The sequence below is a fragment of the Balaenoptera borealis genome (genome assembly GCF_965194805.1).
Source record: "Balaenoptera borealis genome assembly, chromosome: 1".
NCBI classification, from domain to species: Eukaryota; Metazoa; Chordata; class Mammalia; order Artiodactyla; family Balaenopteridae; genus Balaenoptera; species Balaenoptera borealis.
Window position 1 is genome coordinate 93,740,451 of NC_138860.1, and position 25,239 is coordinate 93,765,689.

Consider the following 25,239-nt stretch of genomic DNA (forward strand, 5'->3'; position numbering starts at 1 on the left):
CCTGGTGGTGCAGTGATTGAGAGTCTGCCTGCCAGGGCAGGGGATGCGGGTTCGCGCCCTGGTCTGGGAGGATCCCATATGCCGCGGAGCAACTGGGCCCGTGAGCCACAACTACTGAGCCTGCGCGTCTGGAGCCTGTGCCCCGCAACAAGAGAGGCCGCGACGGTGAGAGGCCTGCACACTGTGATGAAGAGTGGCCCCGCTTGCCGCAACTGGAGAAAGCCCTCGCACAGAAGCGAGGACCCAGCACAGCCATAAATAAATAAATAAATAAATAAAATGCTGGCTTAAAAAAAAAAAAATAATAATAATTGATAATAGTGTTGCAGATGATTTGGGGGAAAAGGAACTTTCATAATGTTGAGGGCAAGGTTGGAACAAAACGTATTATAAATTATTATAGCCTATTTTTTTTTTTTGTCTGCATTGGGTCTTCCTTGCTGCTTGTGGGCTTTATCTAGTTGTGGCGAGCAGGGGCTGCTCTTCAGTGTGCTGCACGGGCTTCTCATTGTGGTGGCTTCTCTTGTTGCAGAGCACAGGCTCTAGGCACTTGGGCTTCAGTAGTTGTGGCACGTGGGCTCAGTAGTTGTGGCTTGAGGGCCCTAGAGCACAGGCTCAGTAGTGGTAGCACATGGGCTTAGTTGCTCTGAGGCATGTGGGGTCTTCCTGGACCAGGGCTTGAACCCGTGTCCCCTGCACTGGCACGTGGATTCTTAACCACTGCACCACCAGGGAAGTCCCATTATAGCTGTTTAAGAAGGAAATTTGATAATACCTGTAATTTTTTTCTGAATGCATATACTCTTTGATCCAAGAATGAACTCTACAGTTTTATTTGCAAAAGGACCCAAAAATACATGTAGAATAGTATTCACAGAAGTATTGTTTGTAGTAGTGAAAAACTATCCTAAGTGTGTGTTAATGGAGAACTGATTAAGTAATTTATGGAACATTCATACTATTAAATATATTACAACTCTTAAAAATAATGAACATGCAAAACTGGACATCCTTTTTTTTCGGCCATGCCGCATGGCTTGCAGGATCTTAGTTCCATGACTAGGGATTGAACCCAGGCCCTTGGCAGTGAAAGCACAGAGTCCTAACCACTGGACCGCCAGGGAATTCCCAAAGCTTGACTCTTTTGAAGAATACTGGACAGTTATTTTATAGGCTATCCCACAATTGGGACAATTATCCCACAATTATCTGATGTTTTCCTGTAATTATTGAGGTTCTACATTATTGGGAAGGCTACTACAAGGTGATGTACCCTTCTTAGTGCATCATTTCAGGGGTACAACATGATGTTTCTATATTACTGGTGATGTTAACCTTGATCACTTGGTATCTGCCAGGATTCTCCACTATAAAGTATTTGTTTTGTAAGAGGATAAAAACCTTAGTGATGAACCAAAAATGTCTGGGAATCACTTATGAATATATTGGGGAATATCTGTATGTAATGTGAACATAAAATTATAACTTAGATGTAGTATAATTTATATGCTGTAGCTTTTATGAGCTGGTTCTTTCAGAAACTAGACACTAACATTATAAAAACATGGGTCTAGGGCTTCCCTGGTGGCGCAGTGGTTGAGAGTCCGCCTGCCAATGCCTTGGACGCGGGTTCGAGCCCTGGTCTGGGAGGATCCCACATGCCACGGAGCAGCTGGGCACGTGTGCCACAGCTGCTGGGCCTGCGCTCTGGAGCCCGCGATCTGCAACTACTGAGCCCATGTGCTACAATTACTGAAGCGCACACGCCTAGAGCCCATGCTCCGCAATGGGAGAGGCCACTGCAATGAGAAGCCTGCGCATCGTAGCAAAGAGTGACCCCCGCTTGCCACAACTAGAGAAAGCCCGCGCAGCAGTGAAGACCCAATGCGGCCAAAAATAAATAAATAAAATAAATAAGTTTATTTTAAAAAAAAAAAAAAAAGGTTGTGCCCTGCCCCCTTCCCTCCTGTCTCAAAACCACACCGCATATGGGACTCGAACCCACAATCTTCCCACTGAAACTGCACAGTTAAGTCTCAGGACTTACTGAAGTTCAGGTCCTTTATAAAAAATATATATATATGCACAGTTTTGTTTTGTTTTGTTTTTTAATTAATTTATTTATTTTTGGCTGTGTTGGGTCTTCGTTTCTGTACGAGGGCTTTCTCTAGTTGCGGCGAGCGTGGGCCACTCTTCATCGCGGCACGCGGGCCTCTCACTATCACGGCCTCTCTTGTTGCAGAGCACAGGCTCCAGACGTGCAGGCTCAGTAGTTGTGGCTCACGGGCCCAGTTGCTCCGTGGCATGTGGGATCTTCCCAGACCAGGGCTCGAACCCGTGTCCCCTGCATTGGCAGGCAGATTCTCAACCACTGCGCCACCAGGGAAGCCCTATGCACAGTTTTAAAGGATGGTAATGATTATTTTATCATTGTGGTGGGTTGTATTTTCTGAATTCTTAAAGAGCCTTTTGGACTATCTGGTAATCACACAATAAATGATTAACATATGTTAATAATAATTATATATTATTTATCCAAACACTTTAAACAAATTAATTTAAACAAATTAATATTTCAAAAGAAAGGTGTTTGGGATGAAATACAAGTAAAGACACTAGTGTCCCCCAAAAAAAGACTTTAAAGAGGGACTTCCTTGGTGGTGCAGTGGCTAAGAATCCGCTTGCCAATGCAGGGGACACAGGTTTGAGCCCTGGTCCGGGAAGATCACACATGCCGCGGAGCAACTAAGCCTGTGCGCCGCAACTACTGAGCCTACGCTCTAGAGCCCATGAGCCACAACTACTGAGCCCATGTGCCACAACTACTGAAGCCCACATGCCTAGAGCCTGTGCTCCGCAACAAGAGAAGCCACTGCAGCAAAAAAAGTCCGCGTGCCGCAACGAAGAGTAGCCCCCACTTGCTGCAACTAGAGAAAGCCCGCACGCAGCAATGAAGACCCAATGCAACCAAAAATAAATAAATAAAATAAATAAATTTATTTTAAAAAAATGAAAAAAAAAAAGACTTTAAAGAAAATTTAGGCAAAACCTCAGGCTGGTGTTTGGGGGATTTTAGCATCCTTTTGTGTGTATTGTTTAGTTTTCCTTTGGAGGAAGGTTGAAATTTCTTTTTCTTCTCAGAGAGTTAGTGGTCAAATCAGGCTGTCAAGGAGGATCATGTGTATTCACACACTCTGGGAGCCAAACCTAGGGTGCCTATGTATTCCAAAACTGTCTATGTTAAAACTCATCAAATAGTCCACTTTAAATATGTGCATTTATTGCATGTGAATTATACCTCTTTTTTTTTTTTTTCTTGTTGCTACCTATCAAAGGTCTAGAAAAATAGAGTTAACAGGGGCAGGATTACTTTTGACCAGGGTGATAATACTGCTTAAAGAAAGCCCTTGGCCTCTGTCTTTGTTCTTGGCATAACCTTTGTCCAGTCATTTCAGTGGCTATCAGAAGAACTACTAGAACCAACGATCAGTAAGCAAATTCAAGTAAAAAGTGAATTTATCCAAATTTCAAGGAAGAATTATTTGGTGAGCCAGGTAGAATGATAAAGTCATTTAAAAGGAAAGAAAAACAAATTGGCGTAGACTTCCCAAAACAGCAAAATTTAATGCCAGAAAACACAAAAGCGATACATACAATATACTCAAGTAAAGAAAGCCAGAGATTATTTTTTATTCAGCCAAACTGTTCTTCACACATAAAGGTTACAGATGAACAGTTTTAAGTCAGCAAGAACCCAAAAGACATTGATTATACAAATCTTTCTTGAGGAAACTGCTCAAGAACTAACAGCAGCCAGCAGAGAACGTGGGCAAACTTTAGCTAAAGGGCTGGCAGTGAGAGTCAATTAAGATATAAAACAAATAAGCAAAAATAAGGGTACAGGTAAGAAAAATAAATGTGTGATTGAGGGTGACACGATGTTACAGGCTCTGACAGTGTAAGAAAACTAGAACCATCAGAAAATGGGAGGAGAGAAACACTTTGGAAGTAGAATAAGTTTTGAAAAACTTCATCTGTAAGAGCTCAAAATCAAAAGGTATCATTTAAGGGTGACAAATCAAGTAGGAATAGGATAAGCATGTTTAATGGCACACAAATATGCCCTGAGTCATGTAATGTTACTGATTGAAATTGGATGAAGAGAAGGAGGTGAGAGAGGAGGAAGAAGATACAGGCTCACGTTGTGCATGGCAGGAAAGTAATAAATATTGCTTAAACAAAAAGGGGGAAAAGATAGTATATAAAGGTGTAATTATAAAGGTAACCTTGAGAAAAATAAAACAGAGCATTTTAAATAGCAGAACTACAGTAACAAAAAGTGTAGAGAAGACAAAAAAAAAAGAATTAAACTTTTGGTTACTGAGTATAACAGACCTACAGAAAAATATATAAAATATACAGAATAACCAATCACTATAAAGCACACGCTCCTTAAACACTCCCCATGTCGGGAAATGCAACATTACTAGCATTCCTTCCTGATCATAATCTCTTTCCCACGCAGATAACCACTATCCTGACTTTTATGGTAATTACATGCCTTTTTCCACAGGAATACCTCATTTTATTGCACTTCACTTTACTGTGGTTCATCGATATTGCGTTTTTTACAAAGTGAAGGTTTGTGGCAACCCTGTGTTGAGCAAGTTCATCAGCCCCATTTTTTTCCTCCTCATTTTATTTATTTATTTATTTTAAAATTTTTCTTCCAGCTTTATCGAGATATAATTGATATACAGCACTGTATAAATTTAAGGCATGCAGCACAATGATTTGACTTACCTACATCATGAAGTGATGACCACCGTGAGTTTAGTGAACATCCATCATCTCATATAGATACAGAATTGAAGAAATAGATAAAATGTTTTTTCCTTGTGGTGAAAACTCAAGATTTATTCTCTTAACAACTTTTATATATAACATACAGCAGTGTTAATTTATCATGTCATAAATTGCATCCCTAGGACTTGTTTATCTTCTAACTGGAAGTTTGTACCTTTTGACTGCCTTCATCCACTTCCCCTTCCCCCAACCTCTGGTAACCACAAATCTGATCTCTTTTTCTGAGTTTGCTTGTTTCTGAAGTATAATTGATCTACAACACTATGTTAGTTCCTGTAACACAACATAGTGATTCGACATTTCTATATGTTTCAAAATGATCACCTGTTACAATATGTCACCATGCAAAGATATTACATAATTATTGACTATATTCCCCCCATTGTACATTTTATACCTATGACTCATTTTTTTTTTAAAGATTGATTGATTGATTGATTGATTGATTGATTGCTATGTTGGGTCTTTGTTTCTGTGCTAGGGCTTTCTCTAGTTGCGGCAAGCGGGGGCCACCCTTCATTGCGGTGCATGGGCCTCTCACCATTGTGGCCTCTCTTGTTGCGGAGCACAGGCTCCAGACGCGCAGGCTCAGTAGTTGTGGCTCACAGGCCTAGTTGCTCCGTGGCATGTGGGATCTTCCCAGACCAGGGCTCGAACCCATGTCCCCTGCATTAGCAGGCTGACTCTCAACCACTGCGCCACCAGGGAAGCCCACTGGAAGTTTGTATCTCTTAATCTCCCTCACTTATTTCTCTCTTCTCCTCATCCCCTTCCCCTCTGGCAACCACTTGTTTGTTTTCTGTATCTGACTATGTTTCTGTTTTGTTACGTTTGTTCATTTGTTTTGTTTTTTTAGATTCCACATATAAGTGGAGTCATATGGTATTTGTCTTTGTCTGACTTATTTCAGTTAGCATAATACCCTCCATGTCTGTGTTGTTGCAAATGTCTCAGCCCCATTTTTCCAAAAGCATTTGCCCACTTTGTGTCTCTGTATCACATTTTGGCAATTCTCACAATATATTTGTCATGGTGATCTGTGATCAGTGATCTTTCATGTTACAACTATGACTCACAGAAGGCACAGATGATAGCATTTTTTAGCAATAAAGTATTTTTTAATTAAGGTATGTACTTTTTTTAGACATAATGCTATTGCACACTTAATAGACTACTGTATAGTGTAAACATAACTTTTATATAACTGGGAGACCAAAAAAATTCATGTGACTCGCTTTATTGTGATATTTAATTTATTGTGGTGGTCTGGAACTAAACCTGCAATATCTCTGAGGTATGCCTGTATATATATTTTATATATACATAAAATATATATGTAGTTTTACAATCTATGTAGACATTCCTAGTTTTGCCTGATTTGGGACTTTATATAAATAAAATCTTACTATATTTATCCTTTCATATCTTGCTTCTTTTATTTAAAAATGTGTTTCAAGATTCATTCATTATGTTACATGTATCTTTAGTTTGTGCATCTTCTTGGAAGGATAGTATTCTATTGTCTGAACATAACAACAATTTACTAATCACACTTCTGCTCATAGATATTTGCATTGTGTACAATGGATGTGTCGTGGTACCTCACTTAGGTTTTTATTTGCATTTCATCAATTACTAACCACATTAAGCACTTATTCATATGTTTGTTAATGTCCTTATTTGCGAATTGCCTGTTCAGGGCTTTTTGCCCATATTTTTGCAGTGGGTTGCCTTTGTTTTCTTACTGATTTTTAAGATAGCTTTATATAGTTAGGTTATAAGCCTCTTGTGGATCATATGTGTTGTAACTATATATGTCTTGTCTTTCTACTCTTTTTATGGTGTTTCTGGATGAACAAAATTCTATATTTCATATAGACCAATTTATAATATTTTTCCTTTATAATTTATATTTTTTAAAGCTATATTAAGGTATTTTTCTCTTTCCTGAGGTCATAAAGGTATTATATTCCTCTATATTATCTCCTAAAAGTTTTATAGTTTTGTTTTTCATGGTAGATCCGTAACTCTTGTGGGGTTGATTTTTGTGAATGACACTAGTTACTTTAAAAGGTGAGAATAAGGATCTGGGCTGAAAACAAGGAAAAATTTTGAAAGTCTACATACAGAGCCGTTAGCCCCACCAGGCCCCTTCTCCACCTGGGTGTAGCTACAACAACTTCTCCAGACAGATGACAAGGGAAAGGCTTCAGAATTAGGCACACCAAACACACTAGAGGGCAGGGGTTTGCCTTGGGGCTAAAAATGGAGGGAATAAGTGAAAGTTTGGTCCCTTTTCCAGCTCTGGCCCCTCAACTCAGGCAGCCAGGCATATATTCTCTGGGAGATTGGAGAGTTCTTCTTCAAAGGAATTGAATGGCCTCAGGAAAAATACCTACAGATAAAAACAATTCTGGATACTCAATACATAGGATCCTCCTAATCACCTTACATTGTAGCCCACTGTGTAACAAATTGCTCCAAAACTTAGTGGCTTAAAACAGCAAACATTTATTATCTCACAGTTTCTAAGTTAAGAATCATGGCTTAGCTGAGTACCTCTGGCTCAAGGTCTCTTGTGGGATTGCAGGCAAGCTGTCAGCCAGGGCTGCAGTTTCATCTGAAGATTCAACTGAAGTGAGATCCACTTACAAGCACATTTATGTGGTTGCTGGACTCTTGCCAAGTGGGCCTCTCCATGGAGCTGGCTCAGGGCATGACAGCTGTCTTCTCCCTGGGCAAGCAATACAAGAGGCTACTGTCTACAGTACCCAAGATGGAAGCCTCAGCCTATTTATAAACTAATCTCAGAAGCGACATCCCATCACTTCAGTCATATTTTGTTGGCTTGAAGTGAGTCAGTAAGTCCAGCCCACATTCAAAGGGAAAGGATTACACAAAGGCATTGCAAACGTAGGGGTCCTGAAGACCACCCTCAGGTTTGATAATTTCCTGGGAATCACAGTCCTCACTAAAAGTGGTCATATTCATGGTTAAGGTTTATTATAGTGAAAAAATACAGATCAAAATCACCCAAGGGAAGAGGAACATAAGGCAGTGTCCAGGAGAGCTTAAGTGCGGAACATCCAGTCTTCCTCTCCCCAAGGAGTTGTGCAAGAAGTGCTTACTTCTTATAGCAACGATGTGTGACAATACACATGTAATATTGCCAACTGGGGAAGCTTTCCCCAGCCTTGGTGTCCAGAATTTGTACTGGGGCTTAGGCATGTAGACATGGTTGACTGCCTGCCTGGCTAACCTTAGTCTGTAGCCCCTCTGGAGGATGAGCCGTTCCTGTGTGGTCCAGAGCCACCACCATAAATCACATTGTTAGCACAGACTACCTCGCGTGGCCCTAGGCCTCCAAGTACATAAGATACCCTCATCAGGCAGAATATTCCAAGGGCTTAGAACTGACCTCCCAGGAACTGAGGGCAAAGACCAGCCTCTCTTTGGAATAATCCTTCACTGCAAAGGCATGACTACTGGGAGCTGAGGATCACGAGGAGCCATTTTAGAGCCTGCCTACCACACCCACCATTTACAAAACTTCCCCCATCTGAGTTCCTGATCAGTTTTTAAGTACCTCACTCTTAAATCTGATTGGATTACCGCCCATTTAAGAGAAGTCTACAGTGTAAGAGAGAGGGCTAAACAGACCATGAAGAAAGAAGGAACTTAGAGGAAACAGAGACAGTTTAGGGAATTACACTAAACTAAACTAAACTATAAAACCAACCAACCAACTAACCAACAAAACAAAACAAACCCTGCAATATTACTAGAGAGATAAAAATATCGCATCTGATGCCGAAAACTCAGCCTCTGTGCACCAGTGCCAAATCGAATCTTGGAGACAGAGTTTTGGGTGAAGTAGAAAAGAATAGCTTTATTGCTTTGCCAGGCAAAAGGGGACACAGCAGGTTCCTGTCCTCATAAACTGTTGTGTCCCAACCTGGGAGGATTTGGTGAGGAGTTGTATAGCAATAGTACAAGTGTGGGGTTGCTGACAAGATTAGGGTGTGTACTGGGCCTGCTGCACTCCTTTAATCTGGTCTCAGATAATCTCTTGATGAGCTTCTCTGGTTCCTTTAATCTGGCCTCAGGTGGTCTTCTCTGGTAGGAAGAATGCTGACAACTTCCATTTGTTGGGTTTTAGTTCTATAAAGAGCTCAAAGATATTATGTGTATTACTTGAGGGGGAACCAGGACGCTGCCTCAAGGCTGCACTATTGTTTCTTGGCTGCTCCTCCCTTGTCTCTGCATCCCCTCCCTTCCCTGATTAGCAACTGTTCGAATCTGCCCTTTGGAACTCAGGGAAGGTCATGGAGGCTGGAGTCTGTTCCCTACAAACAAGGAACGGGGGACACGGAAAGGCTTCCGTGCCCAGGAGCCCCACCAGGACCTGCTCGGTTTCACACCCATAAGACAAAATAAGATAATGTGGAAAAGATAACAAGGAAGAGCATCTGTGGGTTAAAACATGGTAGATGGCCTAAAATTTAAAAACATAATATAATTGTGTGAGATTGAGGAAGGGAAAAGTATGTGTTTTGGTGTGTGTTGAAGGGAGTGGGCTATAACTTAGCTAAGTCCTCATTGTGCAAATTCGGTAGTAAATCAGGGATGGATTCGAGTTTTGTAGGGCCAGAGGAACATATGATTCGAGGGATGGTCTTTAAGAAAAGTAATACAAAGTTATGTGTTTGAAGTTAAGAATGGGGCCTTGAAAAGGGCCTGTGAAAGTGAGGGACTCTGAAACACAAGCCGTGTTAGTTTCACAAAAAATCTCCCTCTATGGTCAATGGAAACTATCTAAAATTGGAAAATCAAGCAATAAGAGTTTAGGGAATTCCTTGGCAGTCCAGTGGTTAGGATTCCACGCTTTCACTGCCAAAGGGCCGGGTTGGGGAAATAAGATAATGCAAGCCTCACAGCGTGGCGCCCCCCCCCCCCTAAAAAAAAGAATTTCTAAAAAAAAGAAAGAAAGAAGAGTTTAAAAACTTTATTTAGAAATACAAGATAAGTACCAAAAGAAAAATCTGAAAGAGTTGAATGTTTGGGGTTGTGGAAATCAGAGTAGAGTGTGATGGGGCAAGGAATTACTATTTTTTATAATTATATTTTATAATAAAACCGTGAATACTATGTGGCTTTTTGCCCCATTCAGGGCCCCTCTCCTGTTTGTTTATTCATTCATTCCCTTTTAACTCCATTGCCCAGTCCCAACTCCCTTTCTTTCCCATTCTAATGTGTTTAATGGCATCTTTTGACCAATATGGTGAAATAGATAGGCTGCTGGCTCCTCCCCTTGAGATTAACCTTGGAGAAACTATAGGTTTCCAGGAAATAACAAGCAAACCATAAGAACCCCCTGAGCAGATAAAAGGTTATTTTGAAATAGTATATGTGTGTGTTGGGGGGATCTAGGTGGTAGTGCTGGTGCATCCTAGAACAGAGAGTGTTGTCTTGGCTCTAAGAGGGTAACTTGGAGAAAAACAACTTACATTCCTCTTGCCTGTCCATCCCCTTGGCATTGGAACAATCATTGCCAACCTTTATTGCAGAAATCTCTACTGTCCAGTATTTCCGGTCCAGGGATGAATTTACCGCAGTACAAAACCCTGCTAGAGTGAAGGGTTAGGAAAGCAGTGGGGGTGGGCTAGCCATGGGCACTACTCCTGCTCTCTTACTCTCCAAACCACCATGGCTGGTAGATGACGATCCAGGGAGTACTTCCTCCTAGTGGTTCTTCTCCCAGAGGGTTTGACAGTGAAGTCCAAATGCTGAATTGCTGCTTAGAGCAAGGGGAGGTGGTGTGCTTCACTAGTTTTGTAGCACCTAGGACTCCTCCCCTTCTCTCTACTTAAATTTCTCTGGGTTGACAAAGACTATGGTCTGGCTTTCCAACCTTCCCCAATAGGCAGTGCCCAAAAGACTGGCCACCACACCCAGGGAAACATGCACTCGCGGGTTAAAGTAAAGAGAGTAGAACTAGCCAAAAAGGAAGAAAAAGTAGGGGAGGAAATCACATCTATAAAAGGAAGCAGAGGAATTAAAACAGATGATAAATAATTTAAATAATTATTTTAAAAAGTACATCTTTTTATTTGTATTTGTTCTTACAAAATGTATACAGCTTTTTAGTATGACTTATTTTTAGTTAACAAAGATGGAAAATCATGTTTTGTAATACCTCTCATTTGGTTTTTTTTTTTATTGTGGTAAAAAAAAAACCCCAGAAAATTTACTGTCTTCACCATTTTAAAATGTACAGTATCATTTTCTTATGATTTTTACTTAAAAACATGTTTTTAAGAACCATCCATGTTGCTAGCTGTATAACTAGTCTGTTGCTACCAACTTCTGCATGGATTTCCATGGTGAGTACCCCCTCTCCCAGGCAGGGACACCCAGACAGCCTCCAGTTATTCATGATCACAAATAACACTGCAGTGAATATCCTTATATATTTCCTTGCATAGGCCCATGGGAGAATTTGAGATATATACCCAGGAGGGAAACTGTCAGACATAGAGGACGGTTACCTTTAGTTTGACTAATTTGAGCAAACGTGCTTTCCACAAGGGTGCACCTGGCTACATTCCCCACTAGCAGGGCATGAAGGTTCCCAGTTAATACAGTAACTAAAATGACATATCAGTTTTGTTCCAAATTAAATGTGTCCGATTATCAATGAATCTGAGCATTTCTTCATATGCTTGGTAGCTTTTTGAGTTTCTTCTTCTCTAAATTATCTCTTCATATCCTTTGTTCATTCTTCTGCAGGGGTTGCTGATTTTTTTTCCCTGTTAATATACCAGAGTTTACTTGTATTCTAGATATTAATCCCTTATTGAATTTAGATTGCAAATATCTCATTCAGTCATTTGTTAAACTTTGTCTATGGTGGATTTCTTTGAACAAAAATGTTTACTTAAGAAATATACTTATTTTGAAGTAATTTTGAACTCACAGAAAAATATATTTCAAGATATATAACAAGAATAGTACAGAGAACTTTCATTTGAGCATATGATGCACAACTCTTCTGAATAGTTTGGTGTGTGATTCCTACAAACAGGTTGTTCTCCTATATAACTACATTACAATCATCAAAATCAGAAAATTAACACTATGTAAACCTCAAACCCCATTCAAGTTTTACCAATTGTCCCAATAATATACTTTATAACAAAATAATCCAACTCAAGAGCATACATTACCAATAGAAGGGAATTTCCTCAGCCTAATAAAGGACATTTATAAAAGTGTGAGATCTAGCATCATACTCAATGGTAAAGACTGAAAGCTTTTCCCTCTAAGATCAGGAACAAGTCAAGGATAGTTGTTTTTGTCACTTCACCCTTGTACTGGAAGTTCCAGCCAAAGAAATTAGGCAAGAATAAGAAATAAAAGTCATCCAAATTGGAAAGGAAGACGTAAAACTATCTGTATTTGCAGATGACATGATCTTATACGTAGACAACCCTAAAGTATCCACAGAAAAACTATTAGAGCTAATAAACGAATTCAGTAAAGTTGCAGGATACAAGATCAATACACAAAAATCAGTTGTGTTTCTATATATTAGCAACAAACAATCTGAAAAGAAAACTAAGAAAACAATTTCATTTATAATACCATCCAAAAGGATAAAATTCCTAGGAATAAATTTAACCAAAGAGGTGAAAGGCGAAACTACAGAACACTGCACAAAATAATCTCTTCTGCAGTCCCTTTTCCTCTTCCCTGCCTTATTTTCTTTATAGCTCTTAGAACAATCATGAGTTATATATTTTAAATAATCTGGGGTCTGGCTTCCCCATGTTAGCATGTAAATTCCATGAGAGCAAGGATTTTTGTCTTTTTTATTTATTACTAGAACAGTGCCTAGCACAGAATAAGCAGAAGATATAAATGGTCACAAGTCAGTTAAACTTGCAATGTTCCACCATTTTATAAAGATAACATGTTCTTGTATTACTTGTCAATAAATATTAATTTTAGGAAAAGGTAGGCATAGTTGTGTAATGAGGGCTTAAGAAACTGATGTCTTAAAAAAACATATTGTTTGCTTTACAGTAAGTTAAAAGGAGCTGACTAGAGAACTGCTGAATAGCAGGGAAAGTGAACTTGAAGTTGGGTAACATGAATCTGCACAGAACCAGGTCTAGAAGGAACCATGTAACTGGTAACCATGGACCTGTGGTAGTGATTGCCTTCTGAAGTAGAAACTATCATTTAATTAAGGATTCTTAGGATTAATGGCAGATATTCTAAGCAAGTATTTAAGGATATAAAAGGAATAATACGTAAAATATATTCATAATACTGAAACATTAGAAATGACCTAGTACCTTTTAAGGGGAGTGGTCAAGAGTTAGAGAAGCTTTTTTAAAAAAATTAATTAATTAATTAATTAATTTTTGGCTGCATTAGATCTTTGTTGCTGCACGCGGGCTTTCTCTAGTTGCAGTGAGCGCGGGCTACTCTTCGTTGCGGTGTGGGCTTCTCATTTCTCATTGCGGTGGCTTCTCATTGCGGAGCATGGGCTCTAGGTGTGCAGGCTCAGTAATTGTGGCGCACGGGCTCAGTTGCTCCGCAGCATGTGGGATATTCCCCGGCCAGGGCTCAAACTCTTATCCCCTGATTCAGCAGGCGGATTCTTAACCACTGCACCACCAGGGAAGTCCCAGAGAAGCTTTTTATTGAAGCCCTAGAATTCAGCATCATAGAGCATGAAAGAGATGACACATTGGCCTGGGAGACTTGGAATAAAGGCATTCACAAGGATGCATTTTTCCACTTTGGCAACAAAAACAACATTTATATGGCTTCTATATAATATTTACGTTTTTTCAGTTTTTTAAAAAATTTCAAACCTATAGAAAACTTAAAAGAATAGCACAATGAACATTTTTCACCTAGATTCACCAGTTGCTAACATTTTGTCACACTTGCCTTATTTTTAAATTTTTGATCTATTTATTATTTTTTAAACTGTTTATTACTTCATTTATTATTGCTAAACCTTTTGGAAGTAAGTTGCAGATATTATATTACTTTACCCCTAAGTAAATGGGGTAAAGCATGCTTGTCCTGAGAATAAGGATATTCTCCTACCACCACATTACTTTTATCATATCTAGGAAAATCAACAATAATGTCTAATCATCTAATATTAGGTTCATATTTAAATGTTCCCAATTGTCTGCAAAATGTCTTTCTTTTTTATAGTTGCTTTTTTTTTCAAGGTTCACAATTTACATTTGGTGTTATGTCTCTTTACTCTTTTAAATTTTTAGAACAGTTCTCCTGGCTTTTTAAAAATGTTTAATTATGCTGTTTGAAGAGTCTGGGGCAGTTTTCTTGTAGAATGTTCCACATTCAGGATTTCTTTCTTTCTTTTTTTAAAAAATATTTATTTATTTATTTTTATTTGGCTGTGCCGGGTCTTAGTTGCAGCATGTGGGATCTAGTTCCCTGACCAGGGATGGAACCCGTCCCCCTGCATTGGGAGCGCAGAGTCTTAACCAGTAGACCACCAGGGAAGTCCCAGGATTTATTCCTTTGTTTCTCCATTAGTGCAATAAATGAAATATTTTAGCAAAAATACATGTTGTACACTTTTTTTGCATAAAATCAGAAGGCACATAATGTTAGGTTACCCAATTATTGTGATGTTAATTGTGATCTCTGGTGTTATGAACTGAACTGTGTCCCACCAAAATTCATAAGTTAAAGCCCTAACCCCCAAAATGATGGTATTTGAAGATGAAGCCTTTGGGAGGTAATTAGGTTTAGATAAGGTCATGAAGATGAAGTCCTTATTGTGGGATTAGTGTCCTTAAAAAAAGAAACACCAAAGAGTTTGCCTCTCTCTCTCTCTCTGTCATGTGAGGATACAGCAAGCAGGTGACCATCTGCAAGTCAGGAAAAGAGCTCTCACCAGGAACCAGATTGGCCAGGACCTTGATCTTGACTTCCCAGCCTCCAGAACTGTGAAGATAAATTCCTGTTATTGAAGCCACCCAATCTATGGTATTTTGTTATAGCAGCCCGAGCTGACTAATACAACTTGGCAGAGGTGGTGACCAGTCTTTCCACTTAACATGTATATCTCCTTGTAATCATTAAGTAATCTGAGGGGTGGGTGATACTTTGAGACCATGTGAATATCTTGTTTCCCATTAACCTTTCATTATAATTTTAGCATAAATTAATAGTTCTTGCCTGAATCAAATTTTAATTCGAGGTTGCAAAATGGTGATTTTCCCAAGTCTATCATTCCTTTTATATGTATTAGCTGGCATTCTTCTATAATACAAGCTTACCCTTTCCCCCTTTATCTAGTCTCTTTAACTCTTACTTTTTGTCCTTCCAAAGTAGACCCTGACACAGAAACCTGGTTGTGGGTAGTTTATTTGGGAGATGATACCAGAGGAACAGAGGAAATGGGGAAAGTTAGACAGGGCAAGGAGGAAAAGCCAGTAAACGGTTTATCAGTGAACAGTTCTGCTGTGGATAATTGGACCTCAGTCCCACTGAGAAACGATGTTGAATTCCTTAGAATTGTGCTGCTAATCCCAACATCTGTTAGTTAAGAGCTGCCCTGGATGTATTAACTATCCTCCCGCTTCCTAACCCTCTGCACTTTCCCATTGCCTCCCTCAGCAGCCATACACTCTAAGTGGTTCCTGAGAAAGACCTCAGGCAGAGCAGGAAGGTGGGCATCTGTCAGAATGATGGGAACTGTGGATAGAAAAGAATTCAAGTGGGTTGAGGGTAATGTGGAAAAAGGCATCAACAGCATCTGCTTCTCTCCCTGTCTCTCTGATGTCACTGTGAACTTGTGGAATTAAAAAAAAAAAATCCCAGCATGTTATAATCCTTTACCATCATTATGCTGTTTGATTCCCATATTGTCTCAAATTTGGACAGTGGGAGACCCTTCACATTGGCTCCTTTGTCCTTTTGTTCCCAATAGTCTTTGAACAGTTCCTTGCTTTCTGGCACAGCCAAACACTGCAGGCTTACCTTGTGCTTTCTCTGCCCCAGAGCTGGTTTCAGCCATTTCTTTAAGGAGTTCTGATTCTTTATAGTGAAGAATAATATTTAGAAATTGTTCTGGGTTGTCATTGCTTCTAGGCCTTTTCAGTGGACAAAGCTAGGAAATGCACTTAAAAATAAAACAAAACAAAAACCATCAGTATACAGTGACCCCTCCAATTCAAATCAAACATCACAAGGTCTTTCCTCACTTTCCACCATTCTATATTTTATTTTCCTTCTCCCACAGAGAAAACCCCGGGTCTCAATATCAATTATTTGCTCTTCCCTATATTATGCACAAGAGTTTCAGAGTTGCAACACCAATATCACTACCAACAACAAATTTCCTAAGTAGAATTTTAAGATTTCATTTTAGTTCTGTTTGTCTTCAAATCATACCCCACTAAATGTGTACAGTACTGGAGAAACCTGTACTCAAAATTATTTGAATTAATTATTTTTCTCTCTGAGGTTATATCATTTTATAAAGTATTTTTTTAAGCATTTAAAAAATTTATTTATTTTATTTATTTATTTTTGGCTGCATTGGGTCTTTGTTGCTGCACATGGGCTTTCTCTACTTGCGGCGAGCGGGGGCTACTCTTTGTTGTGGTGCGTGGGCTTCTCATTGCGGTGGCTTCTCTTGTTGCAGAGCACGTGCTCTAGGTGCGTGGGCTTCAGTAGTTGTGGCGCATGGGCTTAGTTGCTCCACGGCATGTGGGATCTTCCCGGACCAGGGATCGAACATGTGTCCCCTGTGTTGGCAGGTGGATTCTTAACCACTGCGCCACCAGGGAAGTCCCTGAGGTTATATCATTTTATATACAATTAAGTTTATTTGTTTTTCTTTTTTTAATTTTATTGAAGTATAGTTGATTTATAATATTGTGTTTAATTTCTTCTGTACAGCAAAGTGACTCAGTTATACATACATATATTCTTTTTCATATCCTTTTCCATCATGGTTTATCACAGGATATTGAATATAGTTCCCTGTGCTATATACTGTAGGACCTGTTGTTTATCCATCCTATATATAATAGTTTGCATCTGCTAATCCCAAACTCATAGTCCTTCTGGGGGTGGGGAGGGAAGGACTGGAAGTTTATTTGTTTTTCTTTTTATTCAAATTTGAGGTTTGATTTTAAAATTCACAGAATGGAATACTATGTGGCCATTAAAAAGAAGAAGGAAGATCTCTGTGTACTAATGAGGAGTGAAATTGTAAGCCACAAAATAATATATATGGTGTGCTGAGTTTTGTATAATAAAAAAGGAGAAATACAAATATGTACACATTTTTTCCAAAAAAAACCCAACACACACATACAGTAAGAAGAAACCAGTTCGTTAGCAGTCCTGTTCTGCTTTCTTGCTAATGGATGCTGTGCATCAAATATTTTATACATTCCAAACAGGAAGAAGGAAAAGGAATAAGCAGCAGCAGACTTCCACTTAACTCTCATTAGCCTGAATTGAGTCACATGGTCACACTTAGCAACAAGAGGGTCTGGGAGCACAAGCCTCTATGGTAGATTAAGGTAAGCAAAAAAGGGTTTGAAATGAAGGCTGAATGAGCCTATCTATTGTATCTGCCACTCCTTACCTTTTCGATTTTAAAATATGTAAAAGTGAAACTGAGGATGGTCATTAGTTATATCCATTAAACTAACTTCCTGGTCTAGTAAATACTAAACTGTAATCTGTCTTCACTGATCAAGCTTGCAAAACTGCATGCCCTTCAAGCTTCACGTAGCTTAGACAATGTATCACAAGACTCCCTTCACCACCCCCTTATAGATAGCATCTCTGATGTGAGTCTTAAGATGTGTGCTCAAACTGTTTTTCAGGAACTGAGTCAGCTCTTGTCCACATCAAGCCGGTTGAGACCATGGACCCATTAACCAGGCCTGCTCGGGTGTTCCATAGGTGACCTTTTGAGTCAGAGGGCCAAAAATTCTACCCTTAGATCATGCTAACACCGCCATTTTCTGAACATACATCCTACAAAGGAGCATGAAGCCCAGTTGCACCTGCACAGAGCAACACTTACCTCACTTCTTCTTTTCTTACCTCCAGTCACCTTCCCCTGCACCTCTGACCACTCTATGCCCTTTACCCATAAATGTTCAAACCCCCTCGCCTTTGGGAGAGCTGGATTTGAGATTTGCTCTCCTGTCTCCGTGCTTGGCTGTCTCATGAATAAACCCTATCTCTGCTGCAAACCTTGGCGTCTATGGGGCAAGTGAACCTGGTTCGGTAACAAAAGGACAAGAGTCTAAAGAACTAGCAACAGGGGCTTCCCTGGTGGCACAGTGGTTTAGAGTCTGCCTGCCAATGCAGGGGACACGGGTTCGAGCCCTGGTCTGGGAAGATTCCACATGCCACGGAGCAACTAAGCCCATGAACCACAACTACTGAGCCTGCGCGTCTGGAGCTTGTGCTCTGAAACGGGAGAGGCCGCGACAGTGAGAGGCCCACACACCGCAATGAAGAGTGGCCCCCACTTGCCGCAACTGGAGAAAGCCCTTGCACAGAAACGAAGACCCAACACAGCCAAAAATAAATAAATAAATAAATACATTTATAAAAAAAAACAAAAACAAAGCCCAAGAGGATTAAAAAAAAATACTGTTTAAAGAACTAGCAACAGCATTTTTCAAAATTGTTAAAGTCGTTGTAATAAAATCAGCATATTTGTGAAGCAGAAGCCAGGTAAAAAGAAAATTTAGTGGACTGTATTATACTACAAAATGGATATCTATTAAAATCATTGTGCCATGTGTCTCTACATCTTTCACAAATCAGTATCTATTTTTCTAGCTAGGTAGCTATCTATCTGATTTGTGTTTCAATTTACTTCAATTTACATCTACTAATATCTGAACTCAATTAGATCTGTTTTCCCCCTGCAGCATGGCAAAATCATATGGTATGTAAATAGGGTGACTGTTTGCCCTGGTTTTCCTAGGACAATTGCAGCATAATTATTAACAGCATCCCCTTTCATTCTCAAGCATTTTGGTTTAGATGATAAGTTATATGGTTTCCATTATACATAAAGAACAAGTGCATATGAATTGGTCCAAGTGGAGCTGTTAGTAATGACCTGGAAAGGGTCGGTAAATAGTCTGCTTTCTAGAAATGATTAAATCATATTTACATTTCATGTGAAGCCCACTAGGATTTCCCTCGTGCTAATACAAAAGACCAGGAGGCATCCTTCAGTTCCTTATAGCCATAGACAAAGTCAAAATTTTTGTAGACTGGGAAATCCCAGTACTTCCTGTTACCAGGCCAAGTTCCTTTGCCTGACACACAGCAAGCCAAACACTGCGACTGGAAATAAGGAAAAGATGAGGTAAAGTTTCACACAGGCGAAACTAAGCTACATGCTTCTTCATTGGACACATTATTATTTATTTAAAATAATTTATTTATATTTATTTATTTATGGCTGTTTTGGGTCTTTGGTGCTGTGCACGGGCTTTCTCTAGTTGTGGCGAGCAGGGGCTACACTTTGTTGTGGTGCGCGGGCTTCTCATTGCTGTGGCTTATCTTGTTGCGGAACATGGGCTCTAGGCATTCGGGCTTCAGTAGTTGTGGCACACGGGCTCAGTAGTGGTGGCTCGTGGGCTCTAGAGCAAAGGCTCAGTAGTTGTGGCGCACGGGCTTAGTTGCTCCGCGGCATGTGGGATCTTCCCGGATCAGGGCTCAAACCTGTGTCCCCTGCATTGGCAGGCAGATTCTTAACCACTGCGCCACCAGGGAAGCCTGGACACATTTTTAGAAAATGGCGGCATTAGCCATGTGCTGAGGGTGGAGTTTTTGGCTCTCTGATGTCAAAAGGTCATCAACTGGACAGTTGTGCGTGTCCAGTTGGAGGGTCCATGGTCCCAGCAAGTCTTAACCACCTCGAAATGGACAACAGCTGACTAATTCCTGAAAAACAACTTGGGCAAACATCTTAAGATTTGTGACATTGTTTAGGCTACATGACGCTTGGAGGATATGCAAGTTTTTGTAAAAACAAAGCAAGCTTGATCAGTGAAAGCAGGTTACAGTTTACTATTTTTAAGCAAGTTATAGTTTAATGGATCTGATGGTTACTCTCGGTTTCACCCTCTTTTTCTTTCCTTCTCATTCAACTTTGATACTGCTTTCTTTTGTTCTTGTTAAGAATAGCTGACAGAATTTCCAGCAACTTAGGCATAGTTGGGGGTAGGACTTGGTAGTGGAGGGCAGTGAATGAGCTTTCAATAATACAGACATTAAAAAAAAGGGAAATCGTAGGACTCCTATAAATTTGGAAGGCATTGCACCAATCTCTTTTACTGAACTCTACTCCGAGGCACAAATTAGTTTATTGTACTCATGAATTGTATGTATTATCTAACAACTCTACAACAAATGTTCTCATATCTTTGGGTGCTTGCCCAATTATTTCCTTAGAAATCCCTCTTCTATTTATTTTCTAAAATTAAACAAATATACATATTATTTTTTAATACATAATGACAATGTGTTACACCGCTTAACTTACAGTACATGGGAATATATATATTTTTTCACATCTACAACACTGAATAATATTTTCTTGAACCATCTGATCTGTGACAAATAATGTCACTTTTTATTTGTATAGTTCTTTTGATTACCAGTGCACCTTTAACATTTTCATGCACTTAATATGCATTTATTTTTATTCTCATATGATTGGTTGGTCATGCTTTTTGTTTATTCTATATTGAATACTTTTTTCTTCTTGGTTTTTTTTTGGGGGGGTGGTTCAGTAGCTTTTTTTTTTTTATTTTAGACATCTTTTTTTTATATTCTTTTCCATTATGGTTTATCACAGGATATTGAATATAGTTCCCTGTGCTATTCAGTAGGACCTTTATTCTTGATTTTTAAAAGAGTTCCTTCTATACTAGTGTAACTAGTATGATCTGCTCCACAAACTCAAGGTACAAATGTGGTCAAGTACATCCATTAATTTTCAAGGCCTGCCACATGCCCTATTAGAAGAAAGTCTAGTTTTCTCCATTGTGGTTTTCCCTTGTCTCCACTGATTGTCCAAGAATACTGAGGGGGGCTTACTCAGCCCAAAGGGCAATAGATTCCTCTTTTAATAGCCAAATACAGAGAGAACTAGAACTGGTGTCTACTCAGTCCTCCTGTGCCACTGAGTCTTTGCACATCCACATAAATTTTCCTTAACTTCAGATCTTGGTGAGCATAAAGGGTTTTTGGTCTCCTCTTCCCTATGGGTACTAGGCTTCTAAGGCAAACTGAGTCACGTCCTCTCCAGTGACCCACTAGGTAAAACTAAGGTGAGGCAGCTGCTAATTGGAAAGAAACACACACACACACACACCAAAAAGTTGTTTTTTTTTAAATTTAATTTATTTATTTATGGCTGTGTTGGGTCTTTGTTGCTGCACGCGGGCTTTCTCTAGTTGCGGCGAGCAAGGGCTACTCTTCGTTGCGGTGTGCGGGCTTCTCATTGCGGTGGCTTCTCTTGTTGCAGAGCACGGGCTCCAGGTGCGTGGGCTTCAGTAGTTGCAGCACCCGGGCTCAGTAGTTGTGGCACATGGGCTTAGTTACTCTGTGGCATGGGGGATCTTCCCGGACCAGGGCTTGAACCCGTTTCCCCTGCATTGGCAGGCGGATTCTTAACCACTGCGCCACCAGGTAAGTCCAACATACCAAAAAGTTTTGTTAGAATCTTCTTGCAGGACAGTGGGTGCCTTCACCAATTACATTTGCATAACTAAGACAGCCTTCATAGAACAAAGAATATCAACTTCATCTGATTAAAATTTTAAAAATAAACAATAAAAAATACTGTTAAGAGATATGATCTTAACCCTTTATCATGTATGTTGTGTACATATTTTTCCATTTGTGAATTGCTTTTTAGCCTTGAATATCTTTTTTTTTTTTTAAGGGAGGAGGACTATATCTGTTTTAAATTTTTTATGTAGTCAAAGGTATGGCCTCAACTTTTATTTCTTAAATATTCATCAAGATTCAAAAGACATTTCTCATACCACATTTATAAAAGACATTTACCCAAACTTCCTTTTGGTACTTTAATGTTTTCATTCTTTCACATTTCTAATTTTCATCTATCCACAGTTATTTGGCAAAGGAGTGAGGTAACGACCTAATTTTCTTTTTGCTGTGTATGACTAGCCAGTTGCACAAACATCACTTAAGATCTAACTCTTCCCCATGATTTGAACTGTCCCTTTATCATATGTGGGCACTTCCCACAGCAATTATTTCAAAACTTTTCAACTATTTTATTCCCTATCAGCCACTTTTCCATCACTCTCAGCAGACACCTCTTCACAAATAATTGAGTCTGTCAAGAATTCCAACTTTTGCTGCAACTCCATTCTTCACATGAACATAGACCATTTTCTACCTCTAGAACAAGGCTCAGCAAACATTTCTGTAAAGGGGCAGATAGTAAATATTTTAGACTTTGAAGGCCAAGAGGCAAAATCAAGGATATTACATGGGTTTTTATATAAAAGGTCTACCAATGAGAAGAATGATTTTTTTTTTTAGGAATAACATTAATTAATTGGGGGCTCTGATCAGTTGCAAATATTAATCCATTAAAATCATTCTTACCTTCTGGGACCATGCAAAAGCAGGCCAGATTTGGCCCCTGACCTTTGACATCTTCCCTCTGTCCATTAACTTGAGAAGAATTGCCCCCAGAGCATCCCACCTATCCAAGGCCATTTCCGGATCCCAATTCTTCCCTGCTTTTTCAGTAACATTAGCCATCAATATACTTAGCAATTCTATTCCAATTCCAAATGGTCCAATCCCTGGACCATTCCTTTCAGTGATTAATTTGTATATTTACATAATAAAAGACAACCTTTTTAAGGCCAAATAAAATATAAAAGTAGGCAGCACTTTCTATTGACCATAGTATACTTACAACTAAGGGAAGTTAGTTGTAACTAACTTCCTCTAGTAAACCCACACATTTCTATGACAAGTATAATACAAAATAACAAAAAAAAAATTTTTAATCATTTGTAGTTAGTTTTAGAATACAGACACAATTTTTTGTCCATCAGCCTTGGTTTCCTATTTCCATTCTCTTTTCCTTATTATTAACTTATGGCTATCTTTCCTAAGGATACATTGTCTGGAGAATGGTGATTCATAACGCAATAATGTGCTAGGTAGTTAGAAAAAGCCAACCTTTAACAAATAAAACACCATATATACAAAAATACATACTACAATGGAGTCTTTATTATATTAACATCGTACTGACTTTATGTGAAAGTGGTCCAAGGCTATAATCTAGGAGACCTGTGCTTAAATCCTGATGCTAAAACTAACCCAGGATTCATTATTCTCAACTATTTAACAGACCACTGCTAATTTCCACTTTTAATTTTACCTTTAAATTTTTTTGGGAAATAATCTTAAGTATGTTAAAGAGTTATAAGATAAGCACAGCAGAAAAATGTATTTTTCTTTTCCTGGATCATTTGAGAGCAAACAGAGATGCCCCATCATTCTCAAACATTTTCATGTATTTCCTACAAATGATATTTTCCTAAGTAGCCACAGCACAACTATAAAGACCATACATCACTACTACCTCAGACCCATTTAAGTTTTACCAGTCGATTCAGAAATGTCCTTTGTATCAAAACAAATTTATCATTTTAACCATTTAAAAATATACAGCTCAGTGGCATGAATACATTCACATTTTGTGCAACCACTGCCACCATCTATCTCCAGAACTTTTCCATCTTTCCAAAATGAAACTTCATACCGATGAAGCAATAATTCTCCATTTTTTTTCCTTCCCATACCACGGCAACCACCATTCTGCTTTCTGTTTCTATGAATTTGACTATTCTAGGTACTTCACTTAAGTGGAATCATACAATATTTGTCTTTTTGTGTTTGGCTTTTTTCACTTAGCATAATGTCTTCAAGTTCCATCCATGTTGTTGCATGTGTCAGAGTTTCCTTTCTTCTTGAGGCTAAATAATATTCCATGGTATGTATATACCACATTTTGTTTATACATTCATTTATCAGTGGACACGAAATGTTTCCAACTTTTAGGTATTCTGAATAATGCTGCTATGAACATTGATGTACAAATATCTTTTCAAGTTCCTGCTTTCAGTTCTTTTGGGTGTATACCCAGAAGTGGTAGTGCTGGATCGCATGGTAATTCTAAGCATAATTTTTTGAGGAAGTGCCATATTGTTTTCCAGAGTGGCTGCACCTTTTCACTTTCCCATCAGCAATGCACAAGGGTTCCAATTTCTCTACGTAAAAGCCAACACTTGTTCTTTTCTTTTTTTCTTCTCTTTTCTTTTGATAATAGCCATCCTAATGTATGTGAAGTGGTATCTCATTGTGGTTTTGATTTCCATTTTGTCAGTCTTTTTAATCTCCTTCAATCTGGAATAGTTCCTCAGTCTCTCCTTGATGTTTGTGACCTTGATAGTTTTTCTTTTGGTCCTCCAAGTGAATGGTGGCTCAAGCAGAAGTTTAATTATCACTCCCATAAATTCCAAAACCAGTGGTTCTGATCAGTAGATAGTGATTCAAGATCCCATGCTTCTTCCATCTTGCAGCTTTGCCATCTTCTTAACGTGGTTTCCAAATGACCTTGAAATTTTGAAGATTGGAGACATGCTGTTTTGTAGAATATCTCTCAGTTTGTGTTTATCTGATGTTTCCTCATGACTAGATGCAGGTTATACAATTTTAGCAGGAATGTAAAAGAATTGTGTTCTGTGTTCTCATGCCATCCTAATATACTTTTGATTTGTCTCATTACTGGTGGCTTAAATTCAATTCGTGATTAAGGTAGTGTCTGCTACTCTTCTCCACTAAAAAGTTACTCCTTTTTTCTTTGTAATTAATAAATATTTTGTGAGTAATATTTTGACACTACGTTAAGTATATAAATGAGATACTAAATTATGCAAATATGTAAACTTTGAGGCTATGTTAATAAAATTTCCTCAACAAACTTTCGATTTATTTCTTTTCATCAGTTTGGATTCATGGTTTCCTATTTTATTGTGTGTTATAATCTGTTCCTATCATTACTTATTTTGATGCTCAAATTGTTCCAGATTTGGCTACTCAAAACTCATTAAAGCTGGCTTTTCTTACCTTTTAACATGTTACCATCATTTTATGAAGACTTCCTTACCTGCAACAATAAAATATTCCAGGCTCATCTTCTGTTTTCTCTGCTGTAGGCTTGGAATCAGCTATTTCACCAAAGGGCTCTAGTTCTTT

At 38.9% G+C, this 25,239-nt stretch overlaps 1 pseudogene across 1 annotated transcript in view; it reads right to left on the reverse strand.

Moving 5' to 3' along the window:
• Positions 1 to 7,357: 7,357 nt before the first annotated feature.
• Positions 7,358 to 25,239, reverse strand: part of LOC309617494 (cytochrome c pseudogene) — a 28,719-nt pseudogene continuing 10,837 nt past the window's right edge. The window contains exons 2-4 of the transcript XR_014249660.1: positions 25,151 to 25,235; positions 15,907 to 16,048; positions 7,358 to 7,600 (exon numbers count right to left, since the gene is read on the reverse strand). The product of XR_014249660.1 is annotated as a cytochrome c pseudogene (transcript). The remainder of the gene's footprint in view (positions 7,601 to 15,906; positions 16,049 to 25,150; positions 25,236 to 25,239) is intronic.